Raw genomic sequence first — 6,218 nt, forward strand, 5'->3', positions numbered from 1 at the left:
TCATTTTGAAATGCCCCAAGATGCACAGCACAGTTGCCGAAGTACAGAGCCCATGCGGCACGATATGTGAGAACTCAAATATCCATTACTGCAGGATAGAACACATTATAGCACCATATGCATCACATATAGGGCTGTTCACCAGATCCAGCTGAATCCCAGACATTGAACTGAATTGTTAATGTGGGAATCATCCAGATGGAGAGAGGCAGCCCCATATTGCAGCTGTAGGGGCTCTGAGGAGGCCTCTCACCAGAGGCCCCCTCAAAGCTATCTTCAGCACTTGCATCATGAGACCCACCCCCGTCTACTCCTCAAGTTCTAGACCCCCCAAGAACCCAATGCATGGCACCAAGGGTGCATTAAGACATGCAGAATATTGCATTAGTTTTCCTGATAAAACGCTTCTGTCCCATCTTCTACTGTTCCTTTCACACTGCAGTACATGTTACTGAATGATGGCTTTTTGATCAATATATCGTCACGCTGTGCCAAATTTTGTTCACACGAGTGACCGTATTGTGAAGAAGAAAAAGTCACTGGACAATACTGTGAAGAGTCAGACCCAAATGTGTGGGGGTCCAGATGCTCACACAACCAACCAGTGGCGTAGCATGTGGGGGACCACAAGGGTGGTTGCCCTGGGCACAACATTTTTAGGCATGCAAAATTTCAACATCTGGTGCTGCCTCAATGCAGCTGATCACTACAATTGCTGGGCTCCATTGTAAACGGCTTCTCCATGAGAACCAGGAAGTGACCTCTCCAGACAATGGAATGACTCTTCTTTTCTTATCTCTGCGGCTGTGATCTCCTGGGAGACACAGATGTCATTAGGCAGTTGAATCGGGCCAATTCATGTTGATGTGGGAATCATCCAGACGGAGAGAGGCAGCCCAATATCGCAGCTCTAGGGGCTCCTGAGGAAACCCCCTCAAAGCTACCTTCAGCACTGGCATCATGAGACCCTCCCCATCTACTCCTCAAGTTCTAGACCCCCCAAGAACACAATGCATGGCACCAAGGGTACATCAAGGCCACAATATTGCATTAGTTTTCCTAACTAAAATGCTAACGCTTCTGTCCCATTTTCTACTGTTCCTTTCACACTGCAGTACATGTTACTGAATGGTGGCTTTTTGATCAATGTATTGACACGCTGTGCCACATTTCAATCACACCAGTGACCGTAGTGTGAAGAGGGAAAAAGTCACTAGACAACATTGTGAAGAGTCAGACCCAAATGTGTGTGTAGCCTTACTGGAGTTCACCGATTGAGTCTGCGTTGCTCCGGGACAGGAGGAAAGTAGTCAAATGACGCCGAGGTTGTTTCAAATAAAGAGTTTATTCTGCTCTCCAGATAGCAGAAGGCACTTGAGTGATCAAGTCCACAGCAAGTCCAAAGAAATGACAAGTTTCATGCAGTATATATATATCCTCCAGGCGCCCTCTCCCTCCTCCCCTCGGAGCCCAACCACGTCAGCCTATGTACGCAGGTTGACATCACATATGTTCCTGCTCCGGTACTCTCAACCATAAAAGGATCTTCCTTCCTGTACTTCTAACCATAAAAGGATCTTCCTCTTCCTACTCTTATCTGGGAAGAGGTCATGATCTCCGGGAACATGCTTTTGGTGTTTTTCCCAGACATCAGTCCCCACGTATTTTGTGGTGAGCACATAAGATAAAGTATTGACGTGTTTTCTTTGTTCCCCTAAAGAGTCAGGGTCATGCCTTGCCGTGACTGATAAAGGAGAGAGCTTGTTTATGCAATTGTGTCCTTATTATGCTTTTGCTCAACAGCTCAAGTTTTATGCATTTTAAAATGCTCTCTTTTGAAAGAACAAAAGGGGGGGGGGTGAGTCAGTTTTAAACTTGCTACACAGAAACCCATTCCTTCAGTTCCATTGTCTGGAGAGGTCACTTCCTGCTTCCTGTTTACAATGGAGCCCAGTGATGGTAGTAAATAGCTGTATTGAGGCAGCACCAGGTGTTGAAATTTTGCACGCCTAAAAATGTTGTGCCCAGGACAACCACCCTTGTGGTTCCCTACATGCTACACCACTGGTTGGTTGTGTGAGCGTCTGGGCCGAGTCTTCTTTTCTTATCTCTGCAGCTGTGATCTCCTGGGTGACACAGATGCCATTAGGCAGTTGAATGTGCATGTGTACTACATCCGTTTCCCACCCACCCCTCTGTGTGGCCCCGGGCACTGGCAAACCACACTATGCCACTGCAACCAACATACCTTTAGGAAATTCACACACATTTGGGTGCAGGTCACCTTTGTGTACGTTTTTCATGGGTGGTAAGCCTATTCACGGAGAACCAGGCTGCCAATGGCTACCAGTCATGATAGCTATGCTCATCCTTCATGGTTGAAGGCAGTATCTAAGGTCAGACACAGATCACTGACTTAAATGCACCCTGGAGTTTGTAGACTGAACGTTGCTGGTCTGTTTCCAGGCTCATTCCATTACAAAATTATACACATTGGGCAGGAGCCTAAACATCATTCTGCGGGGGATGAGCTAACAGCAGCAAAGAAGATGAAAACATTAATTTAGAGCAATTTGAGTTGTCCTCAGAGCCCTCCTTTAGATGGTGTGTTATTATTCAAGGCTGTATATATGTGTCTGTCATTCCTAAGTCAGCAAGCAATTTGGCTGGAACAGATGTAACCTGCTTCTCTTCAATCACTAGGTAAGACTCTAAATTGTTTTTCTTTCTTGCCTGCACTTTAGAGCTGGTCAAGGATGAACATTGACTAAATGGCCATATTCTCCTTCCACTGTCAGAGGCAATGTGTCTCTGAATATCAGCTGGCACGAATCACAGGTGGGAAGAGCGCTGTTGCACTCTGGACCTGCTTGTCAGCTTCACACAAGCATCCACTTGACCTCTGTGAAAACAGGATACTGGACTGGATAGGCTTTTGGTCTGATCCAACAGGACTCTGTTTAGTTATTGCAGACCCTCCAGGAGTCCCTATTTTCCAAGGACAGTCCTGGATTTACAGATGCTGTCCCAGTTTCTGATTTGTTCCCGAAATGCCCCGCTTTTCCTTAATGGTAAAGGTAAAGGGACATGCGACCATTAGGTACAGTCGTGGCTGACTCTGGGGTTGCGGTGCTCATCTCGCTTTACTGGCCGAGGGAGCCGGAGTACAGCTTCCGGGTCATGTGGCCAGCATGACTAAGCTGCTTCTGGCAAACCAGAGCAGTGTACAGAAACGCAGTTTACCTTACCGCCGGAGCGGTACCTATTTATCTACTTGCACTGGAGTGCTTTCGAACTGCTAGGTTGGCAGGAGCTGGGACCAAACAATGGGAGCTCACCCCGTTGCGGGGATTCGAACCACCTTTTGATTGGCAAGCCCTAGGCTCTGTGGTTTAACCCTCAGCACCACCTGCTTTTCCTTAGGGTGTCCCTATTTTCATTGAAATTTTCAATGAAAGCTGGAGGGTTTGACAGGACATCCTTACTTCCACCAGAGAAATGTTGGATGTTATGGAGTTATGTGGAGTTATGTGACCCCCTCCCCCCCAGCCATCTGAAGGCTGCCCTGCATAGGAAAGTTGTTTTTTTTTTAATGTTAGAGAGAGAGAGAGAGAGAGAGAGGAGAGAGAGAGAGAGTGTTACCCAGAGTGGCTGGGGCAACCCATTTAGATGGGTGGTGTATAAATAATAAATAATTGTGCAGCGGTAAACCCCAGACAGAAATAGCATGAAAGAGCAGAAAGGAATAAAGAACAGCATTGGTGATTCATAGTGTTTCAGCTTGGTGAACGGCTTATATTGCACAGATGACTGAGAACCTGCATAATGTGTGAGGGCAATATGCCCATTGTTTGTTTCAAAACATATGAAGAGCCTGTGGAGGCAAAGCTTAGCCATTATGTCCAGTAGCCACTGATATCCTTCTCTTCCTCCATCAATTTGTCTAATCCTCTTTTGAAGCCTTCCTAGTTGGAGCCAACTGTTGCCTCCGGTGGGAGCAAATTCCAAAGTTTAACCAGTGCCAAGGTTGCAGGTCTGATCACCTTATTGGACAACTGCATAGTCCTGCATTGCAGGGGCGTTGGACTTGATGATCCTTGGGGTCCCTTCCAACTCTTCAGTTCTATGATTCTATGGGAATCAAAGAAGCCATATCTGTTCCGAACCTTCCAGTATTCAACTTCATTGGATGTCCCTGAATCACAGGGAGCAGAGAGTGAGAGCCGGCATGGTGTGGTGGTTAAGAGTGGTAGACTCATAATCTGGTGAACCGGGTTCACGTTCCCACTCCTCCACATGCAGCTGCTAGGTGACCTTGGGCTAGTCACACTTCTCTGAAGTCTCTCAGCCTCACTCACCTCACCTAGTGTTTGTTGTGGTGGAGGAAGGGAAAGGAGATCGTTAGCCGCTTTGAGACTCCTTTGAGTAGTGATAAAGCAGGATATCAAATCCAAACTCCTCCTCCTCCTCCTAAACTTCTTCTCTTCTTCTTCTTCTTCTTCTTCTTCTTCTTCTTCTTCTTCTTCTTCTTCTTCTTCTTCTTCTTCTTCTTCTTCTTCTGTTCTTTAAGCAGTTCCTAATCTCCTATGATCTGTATTTCTCAGCTCCTAACTTCTTCTTCTTCTTTTCTCTATCCATGCCATGCATAATATTACAAACTTCCATCATGTCACCTCTATTGTGTTCTAATTCTTCTTCATCTTAAACAACCTTTCCTTAAAAAAAACAACTTTAAAAGAAAAATGCTATAGAAATGATATAATCTAATTATCTGCATTTTTGTTGTGGCTGTCATTGTAGATCTTTCTGGTTATTCCACCAACATGGCTCGCTACAGACTCAGTGTCACACATTCCTCCCAGCTTCGCAACTCAGATGTTATGTTAACACCGCCATCCATCCATGTGGTTGTTCCGGTAATTCCGAATGCTTCCAAAGAGGTAGCCACTGCTAAACATCAACCCTGCTATGGCTCCCTGTGTGACATAAGTTCTTGGCCACGCAGGGCTGTTCATTCCTCCTTACCGACTTCTGAGTCTTTTAAAGGAAGAAAAGCCACTCATGGAAAATCTTACACTCTTCGAAGGAAGCCACCTCTCCTCTCATACAGGTATATAAGAGTCTAACTGGGCAGGAACATCCAGTGAAAACAAGCTATAAAGCACTACAAGGACAATCTTTCTAAAGTCTTATTTCCCACCCGCAAACCATGCAAAATTCCAATTGAAAGTGTGCTACTTAAAATAATCTGGCCTGGCCTTATACTGAGGTCCATAAAGCTTGGTTTTGTTTATGTTTATCACCTGCGGCTCTCCAGGGGTTTTCAGACAGGATACAAATCTCAGCTTTACCTGGAGATACCAGAGATTGAACACAGAACCTTCTGCAAGCTACGAAGATGTTCTACCACTGAGCCATAGTCCTCACTGGGAACCACAAGGTTAGTGGGACAAGAAGAAGAATATCTGTGCAGAGGTGTAGCCACAGAGAAACCTATCCACCACCACCCCATGGATATTCCAGACCCCTTGTTTAGATTTTAAAGTTTCTGGGCTTTTTACTCATGTGAAAATATACAATGAAGCATGCAAGAATGAAGGATTGCTTCAAATGCTCCTTTGTGTTCCTTGTGCTGAATGTTAGATGGGAAGGTTCTTGGGATGGAGACCCCACCTTCTTGTCCTTTGAAAAGGCCTGTGGCATCACTAGCAGAAGTAAATAAATGTATCAGCTGATTCAAAATAAATGAGAATAACAAAGAAACAGGTTCGCTTCTGCCTCCTTCTGTTCTGTCCTGTGAATGACAAGTACTGGGATAAGTGGCATGCCCTTGTTTTGTTTCAAATTTAGGGGGTGGAGTCATGCTATTGGTGTTTGATACAATGAAATAGCTTGAAACACATTATGGTAACTGCAGGATCCTACAGATGTTCCCTCAGGAGCAAATCTTTTTGTGTTCTGTTGGGTTTTCTCCCAAGTTAGGTGGTCACAGGATGGGAAAAAAGGGCCCAAGTGGAATCTATGGTGCATTCTGCTAAAGTCTTCCCTGGTTAAAAGGCTTAGGGAAGACACTTGGACTAAGCAACAGTGGTCAAAGTGGGGCAAGTTCATGGAGAATAAGGCTACCTATGGTTACTAGCCAAGATGACCTTCCTCTGCCTCCACGGTTGGCGGTAGTAATGCTTCTGAGTACCAGTTTTTGGAAACCAGTTTTTGGA

At 45.4% G+C, this 6,218-nt stretch overlaps 1 long non-coding RNA gene across 1 annotated transcript; it reads left to right on the forward strand.

The window, feature by feature from the left end:
* Positions 1–2,167: 2,167 nt before the first annotated feature.
* On the forward strand, positions 2,168–5,763 carry LOC310833588. Its single transcript, XR_014558822.1, has 2 exons — positions 2,168–2,703; positions 4,801–5,763. It is a non-coding gene; the product is annotated as an uncharacterized lncRNA (long non-coding RNA).
* Positions 5,764–6,218: the final 455 nt, after the last annotated feature.

This window comes from Podarcis gaigeae (assembly GCF_964106915.1).
Source record: "Podarcis gaigeae genome assembly, chromosome: 16".
Lineage (NCBI taxonomy): Eukaryota > Metazoa > Chordata > Lepidosauria > Squamata > Lacertidae > Podarcis > Podarcis gaigeae.